General features: G+C 35.8%; 1 long non-coding RNA gene across 1 annotated transcript in view; it reads left to right on the top strand.

The window, feature by feature from the left end:
- LOC129206221 (uncharacterized) overlaps positions 1-16,139 on the top strand; it is a 222,716-nt gene extending 206,577 nt beyond the window's left edge. The window contains exon 3 of the long non-coding RNA XR_008577058.1: positions 15,969-16,139. This is a non-coding gene — a long non-coding RNA (uncharacterized LOC129206221). The remainder of the gene's footprint in view (positions 1-15,968) is intronic.
- Positions 16,140-17,163: the final 1,024 nt, after the last annotated feature.

Genomic DNA, 17,163 nt, shown 5'->3' with positions numbered 1-17,163 from the left:
GAAGTTTTAGTTAACTTACAAACTCACTTAGTGTCTCTAAAAAGAACGGCAGAATGTTTTAATTTATATATACAGAAGTAACATTCCTTTTTATTTTATTACTATAGGTACAGTGACCACTGTAATGGCTAGCAAAGTCTGGTTCTTTTTCACTTCAATTGATAATGATGTAAAAAAAGTTACAATTATTTCAGACCTGTTTTCATGTTTCTTAAATATGAACTGACACAACCAAGTTTAATGTGTTTTTTTTTAGGTGAAAAAAAAAGACCAGCATTCATTTATATTTGACAACTAATTGGGCAAAATTATTAAAGACTGCATTTTTTCTTATTGTTTCACTCATTGTCGTTACTTTCTTGGGATGACATAGGAAAAAAGACTGACATTGGCAGATATATTTGTGAGATTATAAATATTTTATGTGGTTCACAAATTTAGAATTTATTTCAGTTTCCAAAAAACTATCCATTCCCAAAACTGCAGAGATTTTGTTTTGCTTTTGTGTCACAATATTGGGAATATAACTAGACAAGTTATGTAGAAGAAACAAATTCTTATAAATAAGACTGAGTGAATATAGTGTTTCATTTATTTGAATAAATTCATTACCTTTTCTGAGATGTATATTTAACCAGCATTTCATACATGGAAGCTGGAGTTTTCACAAGAGAATGAATACATTTTCAGAAGATATTTTTGTTAGGATTGCAGGATACTGAGTTGTAGTTGAATAGCGCTAATTTACTATTCAAAATATCAGAAAATTATTTGTATTATCATAATAGCAAATGATATATGTGTTGCCTTCCAAATTTCAGCAAAGATTGACATTTAGATGAATTTCAAATATGTGCAACAAGGGCCCGTGGAACTAAGATGCTAAAACCAACCACAACATGAAAACTACTTTAAGACACGTTTTAGCTTTGTTAATGCTGTGAAAAGGTTATTATGAAAGGGTATGATGAAGTCTTAAAAAGAGTAGTAGCAGATGATTCTTAAATGCAGGGTTAGCATTGCTATCTTTATTATTAGCTTTCAAAAGTTTCTTCTTAAATGGGAATATTACACCTCCTTCAAAAAGCCTCAGTAAGAACTGTTGCTCTTCCCAATTCTCTGGTAACCCGCTGCTCACACGGGCGCGAGGGCGGTAGGACAGCACTGGCAAAACCTGTCAGTTCTTCCCTTAGTTCCTCGTAGGGGAATACTGATTGTGCTCAGGAAAAATGTTGGTCTTCTCAGCTGTCAGTAGTCAGAGGAGGAAGGAGAAAAGGGCAGGGCGCAAATTCTGTTGTACTAAGAGCACGCTGAGCCTGTACGAGCGATGGGTACGTCTTCGTGGCATCCGTACGTATAGGCTTATTGTGCTCTGAGCAGTATTTTGAGGAAAGGGAGATTGAAGTCACTTAAGAACTATGTGATTCTCCTGGAGTTTAGTAACTGACAACATTACTCTCTTGCCTCTACTTAGTGAGAAATTTCTGAAGTGTTAGGTATGATCTTTAAAAAGTTATTTGCCTCCCCCCGTCCTATATTGCAAATGATGTACAAACCCAAATACACTCAGTCATCGCTTCTCTGCTAGTTTTTGTGTAGGCAGAAGCTACTATTTTTGTATCTAGTAAGCTTGTTAAAAAGGCTGTTTTAAGATTTCTTACACTTATAAATTAACAACTAGATTATTTTTGGTCAGTTCATAAAAAGTCATTCTGTACTGTAATTTTGAAGAGGAATACGAGTGCATTTTTTAGGCATGAAGAAACTTAATGTTTGCTCTAAGTGCAGAATAAACCAAGAAATCTAAAATAAGGGGCCCGTATAAGGGTTTCTGCAATGAAAACAGCACGGATGCTTTTTTTCCACAGTGGAAGCAGTGCTGTGCTTCCTGTGGTAAGGCTTCATGATGCCCGTGTGATCCTAGAATAATCAGAAATACATTTAATAACTTAAATTTGGGATCAAATATCACTTTATATTTGGAGTATAGGCAGGCAAGATTCCACTGGAGATCAAGATACTCCAAGTATGTGTTTTGAAATAGATTTGCAAAGTAGGCATAATGTCTTAGTTATTCTTTGGCTTTGCTTATGTAGGTTTTTTATTTTAGTTCCACTTAAGGTAATTAAAGTTAAAGCTTAAACAAAAGACAATGAGAAAGTGATACAGCCAATAATTTCTTCTTATCAAACACAAAAAAGCCTTTGAGAAGTTAGAATAAAATCCAGAAGTCCCTGCAAAGTTTTAAAATTTCCTTTATTAAATCAGCCATCCTTTGAATTCCAAGTCGTTTTTGCAATGATCTATGTAAAGTGCGACTGACTGTTTTAAGTCCATCGTGAGGCAGATTCTTTACCAGCCTCAAAAGCCATGTTGATTTTACTGTCGGTATAGAAGGTTTATAACATAGCTGATCAGCACGGTGTCTAGCTGGATTTTATTTTTAAACATATGTGGTTATTTTCTTCATTGGACTGGGGACAAGCTGATCCTCTATGGTAATCTCAGTTATCTGGCCAGCTAAAGTTTTAAATCCAGAGTGGGGAAAGCACAAGAGTGGATTTCTACAGCCTGTAGCTGCGGATGCTTTTGTCCGGCGCAGAGGTGGGCAGCTGGTGCTGGCGAAACAGCCCCTGCCGCAGCAAGCAGAGCCCGCGAGGGGCTCTGCGACCGACACCAGAGCCATGCAGCTGTCCCGCAGCATTTGGATTTTCCCCCAGAAGAAGGCAATCAAGTGTCCCGTGGGCTGGACGGGTTTATAGGCTGCTACCAAAGATCACCCTGCGCGCATCAGTGCGAAGGAGCCGTTGTGACAGGAGGGAGGTGCTGGGCTGCAGCGGCACTTCAGTTACAGCCATCCGTCCCTGACTATAACTTTGCTCCTGTATAAAATGAATGCTCTGTTAATTTCTTAGAATAGATCAAGGAGTATTCTGAGACATCAGCAGCCCAGTATTAAATGTCCTTGGAAGGCCAACAATTGGATCTAAGCATTTTTTCCTTTTTCTACAGGTATTTTCCTTTCAATAGACAGGTTGTCTCTATGTATGAAGGTCTGCGTTCTTTCATATCATGTTTGTGGTATATCGGGTTCATAGATGGCTTCAGTTAATGGTTCTGAAGATTATTTTAGGAGCAGTGCCTTGAAGAAATGAATGGGCAGATGTTTGAGAAATACCACTGAAGTTATTCCAAGTCACTGCTCTTTCCAGTACTATTTCTTGTCTGAGGAGTAGATTTCAGTATCACATCTGACGTGTTAGCATGCAGAGTGCTGTCTCTAACCATGTGTTTTAGGTGTCTACATTAGCAATAGATGTGTGTGAATAGTAAATGAATCTAGTCATTTATTATTCCTGATGACTAGTAAATTATTTTAATGACGTTGACTATCCTATTCATGCATTACTTGAAAGTGATTGGAAGCGAATTGCTGTCAAAAAAGCTTTGCAGCTGCAAAAAATTACACTTCTTTTATTGTATTCCCTTTACCCCCAAATAGAATATACTATTTCTATCTTCCCACTTGATTCAGCCAGCTGTCACTCACAGATCCTCAGACAATTACAATGCACTCACATCATATCCCAGCTGCCTGTGATAGACTATTGTTTTGTAGTGCAGTGCGTACAGGATAATCTCTGAATATCCGTGTCCCACTGGAAACTATATTTTCATTGGGCACGCTTTCAGCTGAAAGATCAAAGATGTTCTGGTCAGGTTCCCAGCACATCTTAGATTAAGATGAGTTTTGCATGATCTCTGTAAAACAGGGCTCTCTAAAACAAAAATATCACTAATATTTCCAACGATTTTGTTTCAAAAGTGAATTAGAAATAGTTTGATTTAGTTTGTAGAGCTTCTCATATCTCAGATCAATAACTTCACATAATATGCTCATTAAATACTTGTATAATTACAGATGGAAAACAAAGTTGTTGCTTTTTATATCAAGTGGTCTGTGATGAGTATCATAAAGAATGCTTTCTAAAAGGCACTTATTCTCTAGGAATACATTATTTTCATTTAGGGCCACTTGAACTGTGGTGATATTTCCTGGTCTATTTTAATAACTGTGTCCATGTGTTTAGGGGTTTTTTGAGTATGAAGAAAAAGTCCTTAAAGGAATATGCAGAAATAGGAAAAAGCTGTGGTCTGGGGACAGCAAAAGTTGACTACTTTCATCTGTGTAACCCAGACTGAGTTGAATGATACAAAATTTTATGTTTATTCTGATGTCTCCCCTTTCTTCTACTGATCAGATAGGAAATAGAGCAATTATAAATGTATTAGTCATGTGCTCTGTTTACTTTATAAAGCAACAAAAAAGATGACGCTTGGGGGAGGCATGAGTGGAAAAAAAAAAGATTATATTTCTCTTACAGAAATTTGGTAGCCATATTACATATTACAGATTAAGTCTAAGTGAATGTGAAAGAAAACAGTGATTGAACTATTCCTTTTTAATAACATCATCGAAAGTCTTCAGCTGAGCGTTAATGATGCTCAGGAGATGAGCAACTTGAAGTACCTGCTTTGCCATGTCTGTGCAAGCAAATTCTGAGGAACTACCGCTTTTATTCCTTGCCAAGGGCACACAGAGAGTGGATCTTATCAACTGCAGTGCCAATCTATGGAGAAGTTAGTGTAGCTTCAAACCATAAGTCATTTTTGTGGGGTGATTTTTTGACAGTTAGCTTTGTTCTGGAGAGAGATTCTGGGTTTTAAGACAATTTCAGGAAAATCTGAGTCTTGCCTCTTTTAACAGCATGACAGATATCTCCCTCTGTCTTATTATTTCTCCTTCATGTTTTTAACTTGCTTTAAACAATCTTTTTCACACCTAATGGTGCTTTTCAGGGTTCTTTTTTTAAACCTCATACTGCACTACCATGTCCACTTCTCAAAATAATTCTAAACTGATTGTTGTATACTTTATTGGTAATATTTCCTATTATCCATGACTCTGAAGTAATCTACAATTATTAAATGAACTTTAATTTTTTTCTTCTGTGTGTATATGTATATGTATCTTCTTTTAAGCACTAATGATTATGGTATATGGTAGAGCAGTTTTTCAACCACTCCCTTGCTTTCAGTAGAGTTTTCAAAATATAAGTGTTATTTCCCTTATGACTGATTGGGTTAAACTGTGATGCTTTAGGTAGGCATGAGTTGGCACGTACTTCACTGATGCAAAATGGGGTGTTCACTTTGTCAAAAAGAACATTATCTTCCAGTGTGGTGTTTTGGTTTTTTTTTTGGTAACAGCAAGACTTACCAAAATAATGTAGGATCCTTATTTGTGTTGTCACTGAAATACGGCTTTAAAAATACTAAAGGTATTAATGTATGTTTTAGACTTTAAATTTTTTTCCAGTTTTTAATTTAGAAAGATTGTGTTTGTTTCATCGTTATCCTTTCTAAGGGGTAGTCCTTAACCCCCTTGTTTCAGCCTCAGACTATGAACTTCAGTGAAGTCAGTAGATAATGTCTTCAGAATCAGTTGCTCTTAAATCATATGGTCTTTATTGTCAGCAAGCACAAGTGAATTAGAAAGGGTTACATCCAATTTACAAAGCTTTTTGCAGGTTTAATGAGCAAGGATAAATTTAAATCCTTTCTTTAGCACTTTTAAAGTAGGTGAAGTTACAAGTAGAATGAATTAAAGAGATTGTTGTTCCATTTATTCATAATAAATTATTTGTAATTTATTTATACTGGGATAGGAGGCATCTTCTTTGAAAAGAAATCCACAAGTTATTTGAATAAATGTCTGTTACAATAAAATCCAATAAAACATCAATTCCTAGAGTGTGTGCAGTTACATAGTAAGATGAGCTATGCTGTTTCATTACTTGGTTTTTGGTTTTAACCACTCAATTAGTGTCCCCTATACAACTAAAATGTGTGGCTTTTCTTGATTTCCATTGACGTTACCTTATTAATAGCTCTGAGGGGAAAAATTGTTGCTAGTTTTGTAGCAGCAATTTTATAGACTCTGCAAAACATTTAATTATGGTTTTAATTAGCAAGTAGGGCCTCTGCATAACAAATATTTTCTTCTCTTATTAAAGCTAAGTAAGAAACTCTGGTTTATGTTTTAGTGTTGTGGTTGGTGGTTTTTTAATCTAAACAATTTTATAGTTATTAAAATTAACTGTAGTTATGGAACATAGTGCATTTGATTTTTTTTGTTTTGCTTTGTTCCAGTTTGTGTAAACAAGTTATTTGTGACTGGGGTTTGATAAGATGTTTTTTGTTCTCCCTGAACTTTTCCAGTCAACAGCAGCAGAACTACTTCGTATTGGTCTCGAAGTCATCTTCCTAGTCAGAGCATCTCTGCTCATGTTCCTTGTGTGTTCCTTGCGGTACTTCTGTAAAGCAAATAATTTAGACTCTCTTGTCACATTGAGGTCCACCAAAGGTAGGAGCAAGTTGGCTCATCTCACTATGGTAAATAAGAGGGGGGAAAAAAAACCAAACAAAACTTACAGGACATAGTCAATGTTTATATAGCTCAAGTGAATTCTGTAAGCTAATTATTCTTTTCCTTAGTATGATTTTATTAGCTCTAGATGTTGTGTTCGTGACTTGCACTGAAATAAGTAATATCAGAGTTCAAGTCCTCAGAGTTTCTAAGAATACATCTGGGATGCTGTGCTGAAGAATTTTTCACTTGTTGAGCATCCTCCATCAAATGAAAGGTAAACTGATTCACAGATTTAAAAAAAGTGTAAACCTTCACTCACGCCTACATCACATTCTCTTTTGAAATGGGAAGGAGGATTAATTTAAATGGTAGTTCTTCCTTTTGAAGAATTTGTACCACTTGATACAGAAATTAAAACCTAAAATTGAAGTTAGTCTAAGTTTTGAAATAAGAGCTGGAGACCCAAATAAAAATCATAACAATGAGTTTTTCTGAATGTAATTCATCTAATTGTATGTGCTAGCAAATGAACAATTTATAAACTAGTTTAAATGTATCTTGCTGTGGGTATTTGAGAGCACTTCAGCATAGTTGAGATGCTAAGGTATAGAGGCATTGTCATAATGAAATACATAATAAGTAGTTATCAAAAGACTGAAGATCGGATAGAAAGCTCATTTTCTTAGATATGCATACATTTTCAGATAATGAAATAAAAATAGACTTTTTTTTTTTTTTAAAAAAGTGCTCATGCTTCTTACTAATTTCAGTTCAAATGGGAATACACAGTAACCCGAAATAGACCATTGTTTTACTTTAGGAGTATAAGCTTGCATAATTTAATCAAAATTATGAAGATTCTGCTCACTAATTATTAGATTTAATTGAACATATCTCTTTTTCTTCATATGAACAACTGCCCTAGTTGTTCCCTATGCTTTCTCCTCTTCCTGCTGAAAAGTACCTCTAACCTTAAACTCCCCAAACTCCCCATAATTCTCATCTCTTCAACTCGGTGTCCCTTCAAGGTCTCTTGCTTGGCTTGTTGCTGACTCTGCCTTTTGCACACTGGGATATCTTTCCCAATGGAGATGCCAAGGTAGATTGCCTGAAATAGTGCTTCAATTCACTTTGTCTTCTTTTGAAACAAAATTAATATATAATATGCCTATATTGATTACATATCTGGGTTTGATCATCCTTATTTTATTATAAAGAACTAATACACTCCATAATTTCTCATGTATCTTAAGGGAACGTTGTGAAACACAGCTGGTTAAAGCTTGACAAATGCTGAGGGTTTGTGGGAAGGGTGGAGGTATGGAGAATATAATGAAGATTCAGATAGTGGACGTGTCTGTACGTGAATACGAATAGCTTTAACCAAATACACTCAAAAAATAACTGTGGTTTAGCTTGGAGAATAAGAATGAAAAGGAATGGTGGCTTCAGTCATTATAAAAGCCCTTAGGAAGAACCCCTCGTCAAGGATGGGTTTTCCACCTCTGGGAAAAGCTTGTGAGAACTTAATGGAAGACTGAAGGTCTGCAGGTTGAACATAAGTTCATAAATGATGGCCTTTTGTTTCCAGGGGAACGCTTAGAAAGCAGTCATGAGAGTATGCGCTGGAAAAAAAACGTTGTTATTCCACTCTGTATTACTATGCGGTCATTATACTCTCACCAGTGTTTTCCCACTCTAGTCTATACTGCTGATGTTTCTAGAGAGGCACACATCCGTCATCTATGCAGAGAAGGATCATTTCCTTCTAGAAAAAATATGGGGCTTCTTTTAGATGGCTGTTTGCAGATGGAATTCTTCTTGAAACTAATAGGTCCACAAATTGCCATAAATTTACATATTCAATGTTTTTAAATCTGAAGCTTTTGTGTGAAATTGTTTAATGCCATTTGAGGGACCACCTACAAACCATTTGTAATGGCCTCAGTGGTTTTTATACTTCAAGGATGAGGGTTTGAGATCTACTGTTTTCCTCATTATTTTAGTGGGAATTAGATATTTAAGCATTCATTGCACACATTAGCAATTCTCTTATTTATTCTCTTAGTTATCTCATGTAGACAGCTGAAGTAGAGACAAAAGAAAATAGGCAAGAATGGATTAATTCCATTTTTTTCACAATCGTATCTGAGAAAATTAATTTAATATCTTTTTTCCTGAACTAAGTTTAGTCTTCCTATGATATGTTTCAACAAATAACTGATGGTCTTTGCTATTAAGCATTGTGAAGCTAGACTTGAAGAAGGAGATGTTATTCAGTTTCCTTGTATTTTTGATTCATTGACACCTTGCTTAACTATGGAAAGTGCTTGAACTTCTTTAAACAAAGCTTTTTTTATGGTTATAGTCTTAAAAAAACAAAAACAAAAACAAACCCAAACCAAACCCTGTATCAAAGGCTTTTGTTTTCATCTATGCTAAACCAACAAAATAGTCATAATATTTCTTCTTCAAAACAGTTTGGATTTCTTTTGTTCTCTTCTACTTTTAAATATATTCCTCAAAAATATTGCATTTACTTTTTTTTTTCCTGGGAGTTTTGGCATGCTGTTACTGTCTTCCTGTACTAATGCATACTTGACAATTTACACAAATACCTTCATTTTTATAGCTCTATGCTTTTGCCAAAAATGTTTCTCCTATGCTATGATTTAGCTTAATTTCCTTAGGAAAAACCATAATGCTTCACATCCCCTTAAGGGAAATGACCACTGCTTTTTATTATTATGCCTAATCCTAAATTTTTAACTAAAAGACATATTGTATCATGGATTGCAAAGCTAAAGGCTTCATTGAAATGACTGTCACAGAGTAGCTGAAAACCTGATCTACGGATCAACTGGAGAATTAAGACTTTGAATTGAGAATAGAAAAGGATTGAGAATCTGTGGAAGGACTGGCACTCGGGAGAATACGCTCATGGTTGCTTGGCTCAGCGAGGCGGCGGGTGGCTGGATGAGATGCATACGGAGGATTCTGCCCATTATTTTCACAGTCTGTCCCTAAATATAGTGAGCTATGGTAATGCTGTCTGAATGTGATGATTGTGTGGCTCATTGTGGTTATTTTAGTAGGACAGAATACATGAAAGACATTGGGGAGCTGCTGCGACAGATTTATTTTGTCAATACTTGAAAGGATCAGGCTGCTTTGGCTTAGCAATTAGTTTGAGCAGAACCTCGTGCCTTCAGACATGTGAAGAACAAAGAGAGGGAGAGTGGGTAAGGATGATGCTCAGTTATCAGGTTTCTTTTTCCTTCTCATTGCAAACTATCACCTTGTTTTTTCCACCTGCTTTGGTCAGAGCTGAGTGTATTTCATCTAGCAATAGAGTGTTTTCCAAGTTGATATACTTGCTTGGGAAAGTGGGACCTAGTAGTACATAACTCAGAGATCCAGCCACAGATAGCTGCAACTTGACCGCATTTGGGCATTTTCCTATTTCTTAACTCTTCCTTTCTTTCTTAACTTACAGTGAATAGACTGAGAAAAGGAAGTATTTCTGGGCATGTTTTATACTATGCTCTATTTAAAGATTCAGCTGTAAACCTAAGTAAAAGTGAAAACTGAATTCCTTAAAATAGTTGGTGCTGAAAATTTTAAACTACAATGCTGCTTTTATGTGAGCATTGTGACAATGCTGGCAGAAATATGACAGAATTCAGTTTCACAACAGTGATATTTAATAGGACAGTGTCTTCAACTGATGTTGCCAGAGGAATTATAAATTGATCAAAAACTGCAAGCGTCCTCCTTTTCTTTTCTGCCAGTAGTAATTTCATAACCACATGGGATAGCCCAGTCTCCCCACTTGTCCGTCCTTAAATGGCAGAGGCTGGGCAGTCCTCTGTTCCCTGCCCAAGCACAATTTTCATCATAGAAAGTGAGGCGCTCAAGCTTCATGAAAGGTAGTGCTTCAGACTGTATTCCTTTTATCTGACAAGCTTTAGGAGGTTACTAGGTCTTCTGTTTTATGAGGGCCTATTAGATAGATAATAAACCTTGGCCTGCAACTAACCAGCACAATTATAGACCTGTAATACTCTAAAAACTCCAGTCTGGCAAGTTTCAGACATTTATTAACTGAAAATTAAAGACTAACAGCAACCCAGGAGTCCAAATTAGTGGATGGGTTGGTAATAGTTGTTGATAGCTGAGTACAAGCTACCAATGCTACATCTGACAAACTTTTTACTTCTAATATTGTTTTATCTTCTCTCTCCATTTCTTCACGTTTTTCATACCAGATATAAGCTACCCGAATGGCTCATCTTCTTAAGACCCTCCTTTGAGAAGAGTATGCATAGCCAAACATTTTAAAAAATCAAAACAAACCCATGCAAATCCTTCCTTCCTGGTTCCATTTAGCCCTTGTTAGCTGAACCACATCATCATAAGGATTCCTTCCCTATGGTATTTCTTATGCTAGCACCGTCAGAGGTAGTAAATCTGTAAGTTTGGAACTTGTGTACACAGCTGTTACTCTCAAAAAATCGTGCATTTAAAAGGAAGCCGAGTGTAAGCCATTTCTGTGCAAGTAGGAGAATATATATATGTAGATTTATCAAGGGGTCATCTGAAATATTTTTAAAAAAGGCTAATGACTGAATATAAATGTGACAGCTGTTAAATTAATTTTGTACCACACATACATTGTAATCTTGGTTTAAAAAATAAACAACTAAAAATTCAAGTGTAACCCCCCAAAAAACTCACCAAACCTTTCCTAAAACCTTGCACAGCTTGAGGAGGACTTTTTTTCCGTATGTAATTTTCCAAGGTTATTGTGTATACTTCAGAAGTATTATGACTTGTACATAATGAGGGCATATTTTTAGAGATGAAATATGAATACTCAACTTCCCAGGCTATTTCCTTTTTCGGTGAGTGAAAAATTAAGCTAGAAGGTACAAACTTTTTATATAAAAGTCTGACTTAAATACATGTATAAAAGGCATGGATATTCTAGGAATGGCTGGTATATATTGTGTATCCTTGGTACTTCTATTAAATATGACAGCTTAAACTCCTGACAAAATTACAAAATTGGGCTCTGGTTTCATATGATGTAAATTATAAGCACCAGATTGTTTGAATTTAACCTTTCTTGTTGACTTTCATCTTATTTTGAACACTGGGAAATTTAACTAAAGCTAAATGCCTGGAGAACATAATATTTTTAGATCCCCGTCATCTTGCCAAGTAAAAGAGTTTTGAATGACCTTCTGAAGAACATATGAGAAAATTGCCTACTGTAGATAACACAGTAGCAGTGACCAAGGACAGAAAGGACATATAATTCTTTATAGTGAACTTTTTACTGGCTAGTGGCAATCTATTACTGACAGTTTGAGGCTGAAATGAGTATCAGACAGTTTCAGCAAAAACTCCATCTTTCACATCTAAGGAAAGCCATACACCTTCTGATTAGTACTGCATCAGGCTGTTCACCAGAGACTCAAACGCTTGCAAACAAGCCTCTTTAGATGAGCGAACTGGTCTTTTTGACTGTTCAGTTCAGCGTGCAGTTCAACTAATCCATTTGATTTTGGGGGGAGAACCAGTTTCCTGGAGTCTTCTAATGGCAGCGAGAATCCCATCTATAACCTTTTCATTTACCTTTTTATATTCTTTCATCTCAGCTAGCTCAATCTATTTGGACTAAGCAGCCTATTTATATGAGTGTGAAGGCACTGCTGTGTTTACTGGGCAAATTGTTCCTATGTTTCTACTGACATTTATTAAAATATGTAGCATAAAAAAGAGAATACAGGTGTCATGACCTACGAGAACCCAAATAAACAGCTCCACATCAACATGGCTGATCATACACTGTTTTTAACTTCTTTGCAGACTGGCCCTTTAAGCAAGCAGCTTAGTGAAAGGAATTTACATTTCAGCTCTGCTGGTTCTTTCAGCTGGCATTTCTGCCAGTAACTCTAAGACTTGGTGGGAAACAAAGTATTTTGGAAGGAATTCTCAGAAATGCGCTAAACAATAGCTCCCGTCCCCTTGACAAACCTTATATCAGAGATAAGGTTTGAGAAGCCTGTCCAACCTGAAGTATTCTAAAGAACAGATTGTGAAATATTTCATTACTATATGCAAACAGATAAGATTTTGTGCAGCATAATCTGGGATATAGAAATACAGTTATTAAGAAGCATTATAATCAAGTCACATATTAAAAATGATCAATATTTATGTGATAGATAAAATTTGAATGAGAAAAGTTAGACAATCTATTTCAGCAAGGTCCAGAGTATTATTATACCTATTCATCTCAGTTCACATGTTTGAAAACAAAGTTATGATTCCTTGAATATACCCTTTTTGTATGAATAAGGTTGGTTTATGGAGTTTTCTGTAATTGGTAGAATTTCATCATCTTTTGTCTACTATGCCTACTGCTGGGGGGCAGTCAGGAGAGAAATATAAATCTCTCTCTAATATTAGTCTTTTTCTCTGGAATACATTATCTGAGCATGATCAACTATAGAATGGCATCTTAGCAATGTTAAATCTAGTTTCATTTTCACTGCACGTCAGTTTTACTAATGGAAACAGGAAAATGTGTATTTCAATCTAAAGACAGCACTGACTAAGAAGTTGTTTAGGGTCTCTGTCTTCCACATTCTGTCAGCAAACCTCTTAAAAGTGGTAAGTTTTTACAAGTAAGTACCATAGGAAAGGGCTTAAGGAAACATAAGTTCTTACATTTGTCAACGGTCTTTCTGTGAAAATATGATTTTTTCCAGAGAATATCTTGTAGTTGCTTATAGGTTACAGCAACCTATGGACAGAGTGGTGTGCCAGTAGTCTTTGAGTCTTAGTCTTGCCATAGTATTGCACACTGTTGGCAAAAGTGGTTTCAAAACCTCTTGTAATGTAGGTCCATCTTAGTAAAAAGATAGCCTCAGGCATGAGCTGAGATCACTCCTTATGCAATTATAATTGAGTATTAAAATAAATAAACCAACGTGTAACTTTTTAATAGCAAATGGAGATGAGGGGAAAAGTCACCAGTACAAAATGATCAGTTTGCCACAAAAGTTACTCTGTGGACAACAGAACTGTGAGGAATATTCTACTCTGTTTTGTTCTTGTTATAATGTGCTTGGTTTAATGTACAGTCGTCCTTCCAGTAGTGCATAAAGCCCAGCCACACGAGTGTGTATGTCTTTTTACAGTCTGTGGTGTAAGTCGTTCCAGTCTGTTCTTTAAGGTCCACTTATATTTGATAAAGTATTTTTTAGAGGGTATCTGTGTCTTGGGTGATCAGCCGGGGAGATCCGGTAGTAGTTTTCAGACCATCAGCTTTGGAAAATGGTGCCATCCTATTTTCATTCTTTTGACAAATACTAAAATTAACTTAACACACTGCTGTTGTCATGGATGGATAAGTAACTCATTTCTTCTGTCTGATTTTTTTTTTCCTATCCAATGTGCAACAAAAGGAGGGACTTCACGTTTGGAAAGTCTAACTTTCCTGCTGAACTTCAAAGAGTACAAAACTAACACTACCAGTTTATCGGTCATGGTACTTTGTTTTTCGGTTAGAATCTTTTATTTTTTGCAGTATTTGTTTATGATAAAGTTTGTAGCTATTTAAGAAATTATATCTCAAGTTTTTATTCCTTTGCAGTACTTCAAATTAATGAAACTAGCTAGTTTTCTACTATCAAAACAGATATAAGATAAGCAACAGCAGGCTGAAAGAAAAAGAAATTTGTTTAATTATTAGCAAAAAGTGTCATTTATTAGATAGTATGGTAAGATGCAAATATAAGATGAACAGAGCTTTAGCATGAATTAAATACTAATTAAAGAGGATGTGGCTTATAGGTGTGACTGGCAGTATTAAGGTGACTGTCCATGCCTCATGGCATGGAGTTACTATGATTCTCTGCTTATTGCAATGTCACGTTGGTGGCCTGAGATAGAAGCTTTGCCTGTGTGTCTGGATAGTGAATCTCAGCTACTTTAAACTAATGCATCAGTGTTGACTTATGGCTGAGGCTAGTAATGAGCAAGAATGATATGATAACTTCTGAACTGGAAAGTGGGCAAAACATAAGCATTCATTGCAAATTGGAAATTGATAAGGGGTGGAAGACTGAACAATAGGCATCTTTATTCTGACTGATCTAAATAAAAAGAAAAATATTTTGAAGAAGGTCAGCTCAAAGTTTTAGGGCTCAATGGGATTTTATAAACAGAAAAATAGGCAGAAAAATTCACACTTTCGCATTTTAGAATCTGGCTCCTAAAACATATTTGTCTTATTAAATATCTTCAAAATGCCTTGGACGTTGATAGTGATGCCAGTATTAATCAAATTAAAACATCTAATTGTAGGCTTTGTTTGGTGACTATAGCCTTTATTCATTGTTTCTCATCCTATGCATTCCATCTAATCTATCCTTACAGATTCCTCCAAACAAGAAAAAATGTCCATGAAAGAGAGTATGCAGTACAAAATGTGACAATCTAACACACGTATCAAATATGTTATTCATTGAAAGGACTGAAAGCTCGAATTCAAGTTCTGAGTCAAGAGCGGATTATGCCTACTGAGAACTGCATTTTGCCCCCCACATCCGTCTATTTCTCGGTGTCCTTACCAGCTTCACTAATCCTTTGATTCATAAAGACAGAAGTTTCCTCTAGGGTTAAAGTGACAGATGATTGACTAGTATATTCTGCGTTCTGCCCAGCAGGGTATCATGCAGAACAAGATAGTCCAGTAGACTATAATTGCTGTTTCACAAGAGAAGCAGCTTTCCTCTTCCTTTAAAAAAGCAATAGTATAATTGGGGAGAAAAATCATGTTGGAGTTGTGACATTTAATATGTTGAGCTCTCACAACTTTCAAAATCGTATTTTTAATGTTCTCAAGATAGTTCTTTTTGCAATTTTTATAGTGATATCACTGTATAAAAATTTAATTTAATAAAAATCAGGAAAGGCATCTGCACAGACTACAGTTCCTTTTGTTAGAATTCAAGCTCTGTGGCTGCTATATCTGTGATGCCATATATTCAAACTTCATACTTTGTTTTTATTTTTCATTGTATTCGTGATTATGCATAATTTTCTTCGGTCCACTCTGTATTTTTCACCCCAACTACCTTCAGTCTCTCTCTTCTCTGGAGTTATTTTTTTTATTAATTTCCTTAAGAAGATTGAATTAAATCAAATATATTGTTCATCACCTCAGAATGTGAGGTTTTATCTCCAGGACCTTGAGGTATATAAATGAGTTTCCTACTGAAAATGTCACATAGGTCATTTTTCAGTACCCTCACTTCCAGCAAACTCTGGGTGTGCAAATATATAACTCCAGCTACAGGAAAAGAAGTAATTAATCTGCAAATCAAAAGACACTGCCACATAGAATAATTAAAGGCATTTTACTGTAACATATTTCAAAGGTACCAGTTTAATTCCATAGGTGAGATTCTTCTCTTGTTTTCAGCTAATTTTTTTACAACCCTTTTGGCCTTTCTTTCAGGTTTCTGTGAAGTGTCCTTAAATTCCTCCCTTGCACTGAAACAGATGGGGCTACAGCATCGTCAGTGGGAGTAACCGCGTGCTTTAGATCCAGGTCCGTCAGGAAAGGGACAAGCCGGAGAGCCCTGGCTGGGAACAAGCGAGATTAGGGCAACGGACCGAGAGACCACCCAGGGGTACGTTCGCTGAATCTTCCCAAAGCACTGGCAGTGCCGTCTTGTTCTCGGAAACTGTTTGCTTAGTCTGAATATTTAGTGAAAGTACCTTGCTTCCGTTAGATGTTACGACAGATATGGCAGCGATGTGAATGGTACTGACCTGAGGACATTGTTTGCTTTTTTAGAAATCATAGACAGCCTGTCAGGTAAAGGAAAATAAATACCCCGTGATTTTGGGGCCCCTGGTTCATAAATCAAGGGAGAACTTAAAATATTGAATGCCCATTGAAACATTCAAAATGATTGATCCATAAGCTGAAAAGAAGTAGCTATTACTATAAATTATTTGTTACAAAATTGTTTATTACAAACTTATTGGTTAATTTTTCTTATTTTTTTGTAAGGAATCGTATGAGTTCATGGTTATGCATTAATTTAAGCAGCTGGATACTGGTGCTTATGGTCTCACATAAAACTTAAATTTTGCTCCGCCTTTTTTCTCGAACAATTTTTTCATTTTTTTTTCTGTGATGACTGGCTAATAAACATATAGATCTACTGTCAGTACTGTGGTGACAGAAACATGTGAATGATTAAGTTAAAAATGTTATATGAAATTGTTTTATCTATTTTCAGTACTGTAACTTGTTTGACAACAGTTTTATCTTCCTTTTGCAGGGGTTCTTTGCTTGGCTTGTTTTTTCTCTTCAGTTTCATTGTTTACTTCTGCTAGCAGCTCGGCAGTGTCTGTCCTTCCTAGGCAGTGTTTGCTGTTTAGGTATGTTCTGCTACTTACTGCTGCTTTGTATTTAAATAATACAAATATATGTTGAGCACACAAATAAAACGTTAATTTCTTGCGCAAAGGGAAAAACAGCAGTCATTGTCAAGGAAAGTATTGGAGCATTATAAGTGATGCCTGAAACTGTGCTATAAAGTACTATTATGTGGTATTTCAGATGAAATAGGAATAATGCAAAGGACTATTAGAAGCTCATCTTGTGCAAGAATTTGCTTCTGGAAGCATTTAATAAGCAG

This window comes from Grus americana, chromosome 4, assembly GCF_028858705.1.
Source record: "Grus americana isolate bGruAme1 chromosome 4, bGruAme1.mat, whole genome shotgun sequence".
Taxonomy (NCBI): Eukaryota; Metazoa; Chordata; class Aves; order Gruiformes; family Gruidae; genus Grus; species Grus americana.
This window is presented reverse-complemented; position numbering and strand designations above follow the sequence as displayed.